This window comes from Dama dama, chromosome 22 (assembly GCF_033118175.1).
Source record: "Dama dama isolate Ldn47 chromosome 22, ASM3311817v1, whole genome shotgun sequence".
Taxonomy (NCBI): domain Eukaryota; kingdom Metazoa; phylum Chordata; class Mammalia; order Artiodactyla; family Cervidae; genus Dama; species Dama dama.
This window is the reverse complement of record NC_083702.1, coordinates 47,800,181-47,814,842: the sequence shown is the minus strand read 5'-3', so window position 1 is coordinate 47,814,842 and position 14,662 is coordinate 47,800,181. Positions and strand designations below refer to the sequence as shown.

At 45.3% G+C, this 14,662-nt stretch overlaps 2 protein-coding genes across 2 annotated transcripts in view; one reads left to right on the top strand and one right to left on the bottom strand.

Annotated features, from left to right (window-relative positions):
- Positions 1–14,662, bottom strand: part of SYN3 (synapsin III) — a 461,203-nt gene that overhangs the window by 252,829 nt on the left and 193,712 nt on the right. The window lies entirely within an intron of this gene.
- TIMP3 (TIMP metallopeptidase inhibitor 3) overlaps positions 1–14,662 on the top strand; it is a 58,569-nt gene that overhangs the window by 1,041 nt on the left and 42,866 nt on the right. The window lies entirely within an intron of this gene.

Genomic DNA, 14,662 nt, shown 5'->3' with positions numbered 1-14,662 from the left:
GGATCACTTATCACATAGCTGTGAGAATTCACAGGAAGGTTTTTGTTTTTTTTTTTCCCTTGAATGTGTGTGGGGTGGGGGAGCCGGGGCAGTGGAAAACAGCTTTGTAACCAAAAGAACAAAGATGCCAAGGGTCACATCATGGTGACTATTCCAAATCAGACTTAGTGTCTTGATTAGAGACAAGGGCCTTGAGAGTCCTGGGAGAACTTGTTTCAGAGTGTTCAGGACACTTGTGCTTGGATGGCCAGAGGGGGAGTAGCAGCTGGAAAACATCTCTCCTCTCCTTTCCAGCTCATAAAGCATGCAAGTCTAGTGGCCCTTGCTGTGTGTGTGTGTGTGTGTGTGTGTGTGTGTGTGTGTGTGTGTAAACGCGGGCTGGGGGTGGGGTACAACACAGTCTAGTCACCCTCCGCCTGTATCGATTCAGAGGTGAAGAATGGAGCGTGTGTGTTTTAAGCACAGTCATAAAGAGGAAAAGAAATTTTCCACTGGGTCCTAGGTGAGGGCCTCCACAAGTGTGCTGCAGGCGAGGGGAAGGGGAGGGGAAGGCAGGAACTGGCAGGAGAGGCGGCTGAGGTCGGGAGGGGTGCTGCTGGTGGGCCTGGCAAGCTTGGGAGATGGGAGGGAGGTGGCTGTGGTGACTGGGTCAGTCTGGCTGGCAGGCGTGAGTGTTTGTGTGACCTAGGGTCACCCACATTAGTGGTTTCCTGGGGTCCTTGCTGTGCCCCTTTGCTGCTCCTGGGCGAAGCTGACTGGCCCCTGGGTTTGGGGATTGCTGGGAAGGATTCTTCAGGGCTGCCAGAGGTCTGCAAGGTTTTCTTTCTCCTCCTTTGACCGCCCCCACCCAAATTCCACCTGGCCTGTTCCTCCTCACCCTGTGGGTGTCATCCCCAAGTGATGCTGGGAGCTGCTGCTGCTGGTGGCGGCGGCTCTGGTCCTCTCAGTGAAGAGCGCGTCCTTGGGTCCAGGCGTCAGGTGGAGTCAGGGCGTTGTCCTCTACCTGACAATGGTCTGGGCGTGTTCACTTGGGTTTCTGATGTGTGTGGAGAGGGAGACCTCATGCCTTTCCCTTGCTCTTGGCTTTTAGGTTTCCACCCTGGAAGTTCGCCAGGGGACAGTGGAAACAGGAGCAAGGAGACTGCTTCCGATGGTGGCCCCACCAGACCACTGCTTAGGTTTCCTGCCATGTGTCTGGGACTGACACAGAAAGTTTCTTGTAATTTCTCTGGATTTTAGTAAGAAATCTTCCCACGGCCCCCTCCTCAATTGACTGCCCAGAGAAAAGCGAAGTTACCAGGAAATACCGAAAGGCGAGAACATTGTGGTAGCAAAAATGAAAAAGAAACAAAAAGACCTCGGCACTGCTGGCCCGGATCCAAAGCTGTGCTGCCTTGGTTGGTGCACTGCACTAGTGGCAGGGATGAGATAATGCTTTTAAAAATGGGAGGTGTGGATGCAGGCTGCTGGCTTGTTGACCTCCACTGCCTTACAGCACCCTGCCGGCGTCCAGTAGGTGGCTCCCAGTACTCCTAGCTCACAGCTCCTCTTCTGGTTCCCAGTGTGGACTGATGCCTGCCTATTCTCTCCCTGAAGGAAATGTGTAGACGCTCCCATTCCACTTGACCCCTATGACCCTACCAGTCAATATTGTAGTCCTTAAAAGATGCTCACGTCAGCCCACTAGCTTCCTCTTCCAGAACCTTCCTGGCTCTTTGCTGGCTGGGTGCCACATTGCTGGGTGAAGAGCCCCTCTAAGGAATCCCCCCATGGCCTTCCATCTCCTTCCTCCTCATCCACAAGTGTCTCTTCCTGCCTTTACCCCCCAAAGCCCTGGAGATTGGCGCTGCCTTCTGGATGATGAGGAGTTAAAAGGTGTTTCTATGGCAACTCCAGGCCCTATACCCCAGTGAAGTGTTTAGAAGAACAAACTACATCCCAGCTTATAAGACACACTGTGGTGGAGAGAAAAAGAATTGGCAGCACCCACGATGTCCGTGGCCCCCTCCCCACCGGTCACTGCCCCTGAAACTCTTGACAAAACCTTGACTCTGGAGGAGGGGAGAGGGGAGGACTAGGAATGAAAGAGGCAGCCTTGGCCTGCTTTCTGCTCCACAGCTCTGTCCGGCTCAGGAAGGGGTGGGCAATGGGGTATGTGTGCTGGTGCCGCGTGCATGTGTGTGGTTTCTGCAGGGGTGGGAGCGGTAGGGAGAGAATTTGACTTCAGAATGCCAACCCCTCCTTTGCACAGAAGAAGGGGGCTATGCGATGGAGTGCTGGGGGCCTGCTCCTTGAGCCTGTGGGGAATTCGAGAGGGAGGCTCAGCTGGGGGGCCCGCTGCCAGCTCTGGAGGACGGTCTCTGGATGTCTCCAGATTGTTTTGACAGGGACCAGTGCCAGCAGATTCTTTCGGTATCAGATCTGAGGTTGTGGTTTTAGCGAAGAAGCCATTTTCAAGGAAGCCCGATCTATCCTCTCTCACTTACAAACACAAAATTACACTTTATACTGGGCTTGGTGGCTTAAGGAAAATAAAAAGGATCCAACTTCGGAAAAGAACCAGTCAGTTGGGGAGTGGACCCAGGCTGCGGACATCTTAGCAACTCAGGAAAAAGGAGAGCTGCTTATCTTAGGGAGGAGGGGACATCTCTCAGACTTCCACTGGGTACGGGCTCTTCATGGATCCTGTGTCTTTTATCCACTCAGTATCCTTAACAGTGGGTATTACACCTATTTTTCTTCAGATGGAAAACACTGGGTCTGAGATAAATTGTGCTTGCTCAAGCTCACCCAGCTACTATATGGTAAGGGTAAAACCAGTCTGAATTATGCCATTCTTCCAAAACTTTTCAACTTCCATTTACCCTTGCTATTGTAAGGCAGACAACCTTTCCCATCCTGTGGAATGGACAGTTAACATTTGAAGTATGCCTTACTTATCAATTTGGGGAGTTTTCCTTAGAAATATGAAGACAGCTGAAATGGCCAGAGGTTATAATTAAACATCATCATAGGAGAGTAAGAACTAATTACTGTCATCCTCATTATATCAGGTTATCAATAAAGGAAAAATAAAGAAAAAATTCTAATATTCTTTGGCTGTTAGAACTAGAAGAGACCCTCAAAACTACCAAGTCAAAGTGAAAAAGAGACTCGGTTTGTCTCACTGAAGCTTGGCCTCAGATACTCTTACTGTTCTGAGGGCGGGCTGATGAGTGAGGGCTTCCCAGGGTGATGTGCCCTGTCTATGCAGCCTGCCAGCATGATGGAAGAAACCAGAGCGAGTCGGGGGCTGGGTCCCAGGCTGGCTGGAGAAGGTGGCCCTCCCACAGGTCTGTGTCCCTTTCACAATCCTGGATAGATAAGACTAGAAAAGTGGCCACAGAAGTGGCTTGGGTGGAGGGACTTTTGTTTGTTTTGCAGGAACAGCAGGAACCATTCAGCTCCACTGCTGAATGGCACATTCCAACAGGTTCATTAATTAAAAACAAAAACAACAACACAATTCTCCATTTCATTTAGCTTTTATCATTCTGGTCAGTATGGACAAGGAGGCCCCTTCTTCTAGCCTTTGTCATAGTCAACTCCTGGGTGGCCTGGAGGGGCAGTGTGGGGTGGTAGTAAGCCGTGGCATGGGCAGGGCAGGGCTGGCCTTACATCCTTCCTGTGGGGCTTGTTGGCTGTATGCACTTAAGCATGCTATGAGTCATCTTTAAGACTTAGTTTCCTCATTTATAAAAGAGGAATAATAATCTGTACGTCCTTGGCCTTTTAATTTTTATCCACATTTCTAAAATTACAAGGGTAGTTGGATACATTCTATCATGTCCTTATGTATATGTATCTGTGTGTTCAACTGTATCCATCCATCTATCCATCCATCTATCCATCCATATCTACCCATCCAGCCATATCTATCCATCTATCTAAAGTCAGGTAAGGGGGAAGTCCTTTTCAATCACTTCCTCTAATTCAAGTCCCTTCCCTATGCATTTATATACATAATACTCATAGAAAATTTACAGTAGCCTTTCCCCTTGGAAACATGAATGGCAAAATACTATAAATAGTGGAATACCAATACAGCATTCAACTTCTTTTCAATTAGCAACATGTTAGAGGTTGTTCTCAGTTAATATGCACACATATATACTTCATTTCCTTTAATGTGCAGAATTCCAGAGGGTTATAAATTATAAAAACTAATTATGGAGTGATTACTGTGCACCAAACACCATTCTAAATAATTAACATGCATCAGCTCAGTTTAACTTAATTCTCTCAAAAGTTCTATGAGGCAGGTGTGCTACTGCTGTCTCCAATTTACAGATGAGGAAAGTGAGGCTTAGAAAAATTAGGTAACTTGTTCAATATTGTTACAGAGCCCATATTTAAACCCTTACAGCCTAGCTCTAAAATATAGTCAACTACTATCTATATATTACAATACATGCAATATTATATGATACATATTATTATATACTATTTTATTACTCTGATAATATAATAGCCTTATGCCAGAACCAGTGCCAAGTTGCGTCAGTCGTGTCCGACTCTTTGTGACCCTGTGGATTGTAGCCCACCAGGCTCCACTGTCCACGGGATTCTCCAGGCAAGAATGCTGGAAAGGGTTGCCATGCCCTCTTCCAGGGGATCTTCCTCACCCAGGGATGGAACCTGCGTCTTATAGGTATAGGTATATATTTATTTATCCATTCCTCTATTAGGTATTTTAGGTTTCTAACAGCTTTTCATGGTTTCAAAGAGCACTATGACAAGTATTCACTGTACGATTCTCTTGTTCATATGCATGGATACCTCCCTATGGCAAATATACAATTTGGAATTCTCAGACATAAAGTATGTGCACTTTACATTTGAACAGTTCCTGACAATTTACCCTCCAGAGTGGCTGTGGGAAACCACTGTTTTCATACATGCAACATGCAGAGATGGAGAGATCATTAGCCCCATGCTAGAGACATTTCTACACTTCTCTCAAACAGGAAAACAATTTATGACTTTTATTGACTTCCTGAGTTTTTTTCCTTTTTTGCTTATTCTTTTATCCTTTTGAAAGGGGGTAAAATTAAGGGTACTTAGACCAAGTTGATAGAAGCATTTTTGTAGGGAGAATGGCGCTACTTGCCAATGGTGCTACGTGCCAAATGGCCTTTGACTTGTTGCCATCTTAGATTAATTCAACTGCGGATGGTTTTATTTTTTGCTTTAATAAGAAGCAATGGGCCTTTCAGTACACTAAGATGCTTGACTCCAGGGTTTGACATGAACCCAGGTTCATGTGTTAAAAGACTTGTGTTTTAAAGACAGGGTCTTATTGCTGACCCAAAGATGTGCCCTTCTTGGCTGGGCGTGGCCAGGCTCATGGTGGCAGCAGGAGGACTCAGCCCTGTGTCTCCCTTCTCCTCACTGAATCTGGATGGTGCTTGGATGCGAGTGGTGGGGTGGCCATAGGCGGGAGAGGGACAGTGAAGAGGAGCAGAGTGGGTCCTGGCCAAGAAAGATCAGGCTAGAGTCTCACTTTGATGGCAACTAGAATGGCTGGTTTAAGAGAATTTCAACTGTTCTGATTAAAAACTTCCAGCACTCTTGGGATAAAGTGTCATAAAATGGCTTCAGCAATAGCCCACCTGGCCTCTGCCCACCTTGTCAACGTCACTGGCTTGTCCAGCTGCTGCCTTCCCCATCCTCTCTCTGGGAACACTCTCCCTCTGCCCACTGTCCTCCCTCGATTTTGAGCGCCCCTTCTTAGTGTCTCATTCTCTGGATCTCGCTTGGTGCCTTTTCCCTGCCCACTTCTTGGCATTACTGCAGGATCATCAAACCTTGCCCAAATTTTAACCGTGTCAAAAAACATCATCTTTAGTAAAAAACAATTCTTTGGAGCTGCTTGGGAAATTCCTAGAGGGGCTTATTCTTGGGCAGACCTAAGGGCTGTATACTATCCAGAGAGACACATCTAACCCTCCAAAGAGGGGAGGCACCAGCTATTGCATTACTTATTAAGTCCAATCCCACCTTCTGGACATGGTACTCCATCACCATCCCAAAGAAAACAACTACTTTTTTGCATATCAGTCACCCTACTAGCTGGAGACTGCCCATCCCAGCTACCTGGTAAGTGATCTGAAGCCAGAGGGGTGAAATCATTCACCTGAGATCACACCATGAAGAAACAGATGAACTGGAAGCTACATTTGCTTCAGTTCAGTTCAGTCCAGTCACTCAGTCATGTCTGACTCTTTGCGACCCCATGGACTGCAGCACACCAGGCCTCCCTGTCCATCACCAACTCCCGGAGCTTGCTCAAACTCCACTGAGTTGGTGATGTCATCCAACCATCTCATCCCCTGTCATCCCCTTCTCCTCCTGCCTTCAATCTTTCCCACCATCAGGGTTTTTTCCAATGAGTCAGTTCTTCACATCAGGTGGCCAAAGTATTGGAGCTTCAGTATCAGTCCTGAATATTCATTGGAAGAACTGATTTCCTTTAGGATTGAATGGCTGGATCTCTGTGTAGTCCAAGGGACTCTCAAGAGTCTTCTCCAACACCACAGTTCAAAAGCATCAGTTCTTCAGTGCTCAGCTTTCTTTATAGTCCAACTCTCACATCCATACATGACTACTGGAAAAACCATAGCTTTGACTAGATGGACCTTTGTCAACAAAGTAATGTCTCTGCTTTTTAATATGCTGTCTAGGTTGGTCATAGCTTTTCTTCCAAGAGCAAGTGTCTTTTAACTTCATGGCTGCAGTCACCAAATGCAGTGATTTTGAAGCCCCAGAAAAGAAAGTCTGTCTTTTATTTTGTTTCTGTTGTCTCCTCATCTATTTGCCATGAAGTGATGGGACCGGACGTCATGATCTTAGTTTTTTGAATGTTGAGTTTTAAGCCAACTTTTTCACTCTCCTCTTTCACTTTCATCTCAAGAGGCTCTTTAGTTCCTCTTCAGTTTCTGCCATAAGGGTGGTGTCATCTGCATATCTGAGGTTATTGATATTTCTCCCAGCAACCTTGATTCCAGCTTGTGCTTCATCCAGTTCAGCATTTCCCATGATGTACTCTGCATATAAGTTAAATAAGCAGGGTGACAATATACAGCCTTGATGTACTCCTTTTTCTATTTGGAACCAGTCTGTTGTTCCATGTCCAGTTCTAACTGTTGCCTCTTGACCTGCATACAGATTTCTCAGGAGGCAGGTAGGGTGGTCTGGAATTCCCATCTCTTGAAGAATTTTCCACAGTTTGTTGTGATCCAAACAGTCAAAGGCTTTGGCATAGTCAATAAAGCAGAGGTAGATGTTTTTCTGGAACTCTCTTGCTTTTTCGATGATCCAACAGATGTTGGCAACTTGATTCCTCTGCCTTTTCTAAATCCAGCTTGAACATCTGGAAGTTCTTGGTTCATGTACTGTTGAAGCCTGGCTTGGAGAATTTCGAGCATTACTTTGCTAGTGTGTGAGATAAGCGCAGTTGTGCAGTAGTTGGAACATTCTTTGGCATTGTTTTCCTTTGGGATTGGAATGAAAACTGACCTTTTCCAGTCCTGTGGCCACTGCTGAGTTTTCCAAATTTGCTGGCATATTGAGTGCAGCGCTTTAACAGCATCATCTTTTAGGACTTGAAATAGCTCAGCTGGACTTCCATCACTTCCACTAGCTTTGTTCGTAGTGATGCTTCCTAAGGCCCGCTTGACTTGGGACTCCAGGATGTCTGGCTCTAGGTGAGTGATCACACTATCATGGTTATCTGGGTCATGAAGACCTTTTTTGTACAGTTCTTCTGTGTATTATTGCCACCTCTTCTTAATATCTTCTGCTTCTGTTAGGTCCATACCACTTATGTCCTTTATTGTACCCATCTTTGCATGAAGTGTTCCCTTGGTATCTCTAATTTTCTTGAAGAGATCTCTAGTCTTTCCCATTCTATTGTTTTCTTCTATTTCTTTGCATTGATCACTCAGGAAGCCTTTCTTACCTCTCCTTGTTATTCTTTGGAACTCTGCATTCAGTTGGGTATATCTTTCCTTCCTTCCTTTGCCTTTAGTTTCTCTGCTTTTCTCAGCTATTTGTAAGGCCTCCTCAGAACCATTTTGCCTTTTACCATTTCTTTTTCTTGGGGATGGTCTTGATCACTGCCTCCTGTACAACATCACGAACCTCTGACATTTGCTGAGTCACTTTCAAAATCCGTGTTCCAAATTGGCATAGTCTAATGGCAAGGACTTTTTGGATTTGAGAAGATGCTACTCCTGTTGTAATTTCCCCCACGTTGTTTTTTATTTTTTTTATTTTTTGACTCCCTACTTTGGGGGTCTCCTCTGTATGCTTCTCTTTGATTTTCTTCCACAGCCAGCCCCTGCAGCCCCTGCTTCCCCCAACCCAACCCCCAGTTTTATTACACCATAGTCCTAACAAAACCAAGTCTTATACCCTATTTCTAATTCCTAACTCAGTACTCTTTCCACTTAATCAGCAGTTCCCAGCCTTTTCAACACCATGGACTATTTTTATTAATTTTCCTTCAAAGGATTTCATGTTTGGAAAAAATTATCCATCACAACTTCACGTCTTAGGGGTTGATTATTTTTCCATCACAAAGTCTAGTTAAATGGTATCTGTTACTGCTGACACTAGCCAGTCATTATTCTGATATAATCAGATAATACAATTAATTGCTGCCCAAAGAAAAGAAACCTGGTATTTGCTTAAGCCTGGGGAGGACTCTCATGGGCTATTGGATGATGGCAAGGTATGATTTGGGCTGGTTCACAGAAGTGCAGAAGGAGCTCATGGACCCCTTCCAGAGCACTGTAGTTCACCTTCTGGGAATGGTTCTTTTCTGTCACACCAGTTTTCCACCTCTCCTCCTGTGGACTGGTCCACACGTCTCCCACCCTTGCCATTTTCTAGGTCCCCCCCCCCCCACCCCGTGCTGAGAACAGGGCTGGCAGAGGCAGTGGGTTAACGACATGTCCTGGTTGAGTTGCCCAGCCTTTCACAGGAGGTGACATGGGTTCCTCCTCTTTGTCTGTTTTCCTGTGTTAATCTCTTATGGGCTGGAGCAGATGAGTACTGACTCTGGCTAAAGGAACTCACTAAATAGCATTTGACAGGAGGTCACAAGGTGTCTATCCCAGCTGTAGTGGAACTAAGAGGCTTTTTTACTTGGTTGCTAAAAAACTGGTGTTCAGGGGAGGGGTATAGGGGCCAGGACAACTTTTCCTGATGCCTGTAGAAGCCATCTGTGGCTAGGATGGGTTGGATGCCATAGAAGTGCTGCCCAACACCCACTTCTGATTTATGTTCACATAAAGCCTATCACTTAACAGTGGCATTCACGATGCAGAGTAGAGACCTTCAGTATCCCCATGTCTGTGGCCACCTGCTTCTTGTGGGGGTAGGGAAGGGAAGGAAATCTGAAAGATTTGCCTTTAGAGAGCTCGAGGTAAAGCTTAGCAGGTGGAAAAATAGAGTCCTTGAATGACAGAGGAGGCAAAATCCAGAGCAAACTAGAGTCATTCCAGAATCGGACCTTAAATATTGCCTGACAATTATCACTCCCCCTCTGGCATCTTTGATCCCTCTCAGAACAAGGGCGCTGAGCACCAGGTAGCCCAGTTGCCTGTAGAGAAGCACTGTTCATTCAGAAATCTCAGGGCTCCTGCTATCCCCAGGGCAGGGCATGGGGAAGGTAAGCCTTGCAACCTGGGGCACACTTCATGAGGGTTCACACATGACATGAGGGTCCACATTGTTTGGTTAAGGTGCTTGCAGGTCATGAATCAGGATGGACCTCCTTTGACTTATACTTGATCATCATGAATAGACTCATAGCCTTTGAAATTTGGAAACACAGTACCTCTTGTGACCTCTGCTGCTCACCCAGCGTGGGTAAGTTCTCAGTTTCCTCATCTGCAAAATAGGGGGAATAATAGTATGTACCACATTGGGTTGGTGATTAAGCTCAAAAATTCAGGGAAAATGTTTAGTACAGAATCTGCCACATGCCAAAAGCTCAACAGATGCCAGCTTTTAGTAGCAGTGTTGTTATATTGGCTTCCCAGGTGTCATGGTGGTAAAGACCCCCCTGCCGATGCAGGAGATGTAAAAGGCTTCGGTTTTATCCCTGGCTTGGGAAGATCCCCTGGAGAAGAAAATGGCAAGCCACTCCAATATTCTTGAGGGGATAATCCCATGAACAGAGGAGCCTGATGGGCTACAGCTGGACTGGGCAACTGAGCATGAATACACACACATGCATGTTGTTGTATGGCAGAGTTGGTATTCTCACTTTATTTTTGGTGAGGAAAATGGGGCTTGGAGAGGAGATGGGCTGTTTTCCAGGGCCACATATGGAGAGCTGCATTTCAAAATCATGATTTGGTGTCCCCTCCCACTCAAGTCTAATGATTTTCCACTTTGTTACACTGCCTTCTACAGCATAGAAAAATAAAGTTCCCACTCTATATTTTCATGACTCTCCACATTTTAGAGTCTTAAGTCTACCTGACCTTATTTGATGATCACAACATCCCCCTTCAGAAAGCAGGACAGTGAGGGGTCATTGTTCCCACTGGACAGTGAGCACTGGTGTGGTTCAGGAACTCAGCCACACAGCTGATACGTGGAAGGGTCAGATGGCTCACACCCCTCTGCAGGCTGCTCCCACACATTTATCTCTGGTAGTCACAGGTGGTAGATGCTGGGGGAGTCACTGGGGGGACCTGGGAAAATGGTAATACTGAACTTGAATGTCAAGTCCATTGCACTGTCCCCATCTATCCCATTCGCCCTGTCTACCCCCAGGACTGGGAGATGTGAAGTGTCCAGGAGTGAGCACTGGCTGCAATTTAGGACACCTGGGGTCTAGTTCTAGGTCTCCTCCAGATCCTAGGATCACCTGGGTGATGTCAACCCTCCTGGACTTCAGGCTGTTATCTGTGAAGTAGCAGGACTGGCTCTATGTGGCATGTGTACACTTTTTCCCTACATGTATTTATGGTGACTGATATTTTTCTGAATGTGCCTACTATGTGTCAAGTATTTCTGGCTGTAAGTTCCTTTGGAAGGGGCGCTCTATTCTAGCTGAATAATTGAACACCTAAATCCATCAACAGCACCTTTTAGGGGTAATTTCTTTAGAAATATGGTCTATTAAGACAAGAGCCAGGATCTCTGTGGTTATGAAAGTAGATGAGAGCTTGGACTGAACAAAGCCGCTAATGAGTTGACGTATTTTATCAGATGACATATTTGACCACCAGATTTCCTGTTGAAGCGGAGCTGATGTGCCAAACAAGATACAAACTTGCAGAACTAGTTGATGGCTAGAATTAAAAATCAAGGTCACTTCAGTGTCTGTCATTGATTGCTGGAGGGCTTGGTAAAAATTCTTTTGAACCCCATTAATACCACTCCTGCAGCTGACAGGGAGAAGGTGAGACTGAGACAGTGCTCATGGGAACAAGGCCTTCCTGATCCATGGTCTCCCTAAGCAGCCCCTTGCTCCAGAAAATTTGATTCGTGGCTTGGCCTAAACATCTGTATCTGAGAAAACTAAGAAAACTCCCCTCATAGAAGACTGGCTTAGATTAAGAAGTGTGTCATCTGAGAATACTTTTGTTTAAATGGATGAGGAAGGGGTTTGGAAGACCCAGGTCAAACTTGTGCCCTATTGGGTAACTGTAGCTCCGTTCTCCAACAACAGGACAGAGACCCCCAAACAGCTCGCAACCACGGCTTCCTGGTACAAATGTCCAGCAGAAAGGCTGAGAGATGTGAGAGAACCCCAATATCCAGCGTGTTCTCTGGAATGCAGTTCTGAGCAAATGCGTGCAGGTGTGGCTTCCAGTTCCTTCTTGATGAATTGCCTCTTGGCCTGGGTTTCCTCAGCTCTCATCTGCAGCAGATCACAAACCCACATGCCCACAGAGGCCAGTCACTGGAAGCTGGATGTTTGCATATTAAACATGTTGGATTATTATACACATTTACCAAAAAGTATACATGTGTCTCCCTAGTCTCTTGTTTTCCCACTTTGGAGGAATAAGTAGGTACTAAAATTATTTCGTTATTGTAAGACAAACAAAACAATGGGCAAATGTGATAAAACTAGTGATTTATCTTTGGCTTAGGAGTGGGGGAGTGATAGAAAACAGTGGTGACCATGGACGACTGAATAGTTCACACTCCTTTGGAAGGGGACAGCCGCTGTCAGCTCCAACCTATCACAGTATGATGAGTCCAGTGCTGTCAGATTTCCAGTTTATGAAGATAACCTAGAAATCCAAGATTTTAACGTGAAATCTTATTTTTAAATGCCGGCATAATTAAAAAGAAATACACACACACACACATACACATGTGTGAGCCAAACAAAACATCCCTGGGCTAGTTTCAGCCTTATGGATCACCAGCTTTGTGACCTTTGCGATCCAGATGATTTCCTGCATCTCCTTTGGGTTGTAGGATCTCGGAGTGAGTTAGACTAACTGCTTTCTCAGGCAAAATGATATACCTATCCTCTGTGTCCGCAGAGAATACTGTTCATATGCTTGTTATCACACTTCTTGCACTTTCTGATGTGGTTAAGAACACAGGTCTTACTGCCTGGCTCAAACCTTGGCTCCATTAACTGATAGCTCTATAGTCCTGGACAAGTCAGTTCTCTCAGACTCCTTTTTCTTACCTGCAAAATGAAAGATGCCATAAAGGACTCTTAACCTGCTAAGGTGATGGGAGAATGCATTGAGGTGACGGGCATCACCGGCTTGGCCCACTGCCTGGCATGTAGTGAGGACTGGATGCACGTCAGCCATTATCTTGTTCCCACTCGGTGTCTGCCCCGGGACAGTGAGCCAGCTGGAATGCAAGGAGTCACACCCTCCTCTCCACTGCCCAGTGCCCAGTGGGCACGCAGTAAGAGGGTCTTGAATGAATGAAGACATGGGAGGAAGACAGCCTTCTAGCCTTTCCAGGCAACGGTGCACTTAGCTTGTGTGTGTGTGTGTGTGTGTCAAAGAGAGACAGAAAAAGGAAAATCAGGTTTGACATGTTGGGTATGACCAGCTCAATGAAGAAAAAGCTGTTCTAAGCTGCGAAGATAAGAGATGGAATGCTAACTAGTAGTGGTTGTTTTGGGGAAATACAGCCAAGCTATTGCCCATTCTTTTCCAAACAGAAGAGACGAGATGGCATGGAACCCAGAATTCACATGTTGAACCTTGGGTGCTTACATCATGGGTGCTTTGGCAGCTTGAGGGATTTTATTTATTCAGGGCCCCTTTAAACCAGAGGAGATTCCTAGAGGCTTTTAAAATTTAATGCCTCACCTGGATAGTTAACATCTGTGTTTTATTTTGTTTAAAAAAGTTAACCCCAGATAGTTCAAATTCCTTTGGTATCCTTGCGAGAAGAGTTTCTTACTGGGCGACACACAGGCAGGGAGGCAGAAAGAGTAAGGCTAGACCAGCACCTTCTGGGAGAAATAATACTGGAAGCCACAAACACAGGCCATGTATGTAATTTTAAGTTTTCTTGTAGCTGTACTTGAAAAAAAAAACACTGACATTAATTTTAATACTGTTCTTAATCCAATATTCCAAAACATTATCTTTCTAATATGTCATCAATTTAAAACATTATCAATGGGGTTTGAATTTTTTAAGTTTTTGAAACCCAGTATGTATTTTACACTCATAGTACATCTCACTTTGAACTAGTCCCATTTCAAGTGCTTAGAAGCAACCATGGCCACTTCATTTATAGGACAGCACAAGACAGTATTTGTGAATGGAAACCATCTTTTTTCTCTCCTAGTTATTTTATGAGCTGTGCACGGAGATGTGGGGAAACTGGAGGTGCGTCGGGGTTACTGACTCAGTATTGCTACAAGTGACTTTTCCGGCCACTGGTCCCTGTGTTGTGATACTGTGGAAGCCACGTGACTCCTGCTCTCACTTGACAAATGGGGAACTGAGATCCAGAAATGTGGAGGAGTTTGGTCTAATATATAAAAGCTGGAACTAGGATAATAATAGTACTATTTGACAGCAACAAACATTTATTCCAAGAACTTTTCATGCATTATCTCCATAAACTCTCATCATCATCCAATGAGAAAGGAGTCTTATTTATATTTTGCAGATGAAGTGACCTCAGTTTAGAAGAAATAAATATTAAAGTGGCTAATATGTATTCACAGCTGTTCTAAGAATTTTATATACATATTATAGTAATTCTACTATTTAATTAATTCTACTATTTAACATAAACTTTCATATTAGGAATTATTATCATCATCATCCCACTTAACAGATGGGAAAACTGAGGCTGAGAGAGGCTGAGTAACTGACCTAAAGGCAGCTAGTATACGGTGGAGTCAAGATTTGAGCCCAAGCTGCCTGATTCCAGAGTCTGAGCTTTTAATCACAACTTATGCCCAAGGTCACCCAGCCATACACAAAGGGCATTTGAGTTGGGATGTCTGTTTCCTGTCCATGGTCTTTCTTTACCATCCCACTCTACTGCCTGCATCACAGCCCTCTTGATTCCTAGCACTTTCTGCCTTGCTGTGTTGCCAGTAAGGATCAGAACAGGAAGGCTCTGGACTCCAGCAGAGGTTGAAGGGTCCAGGAAA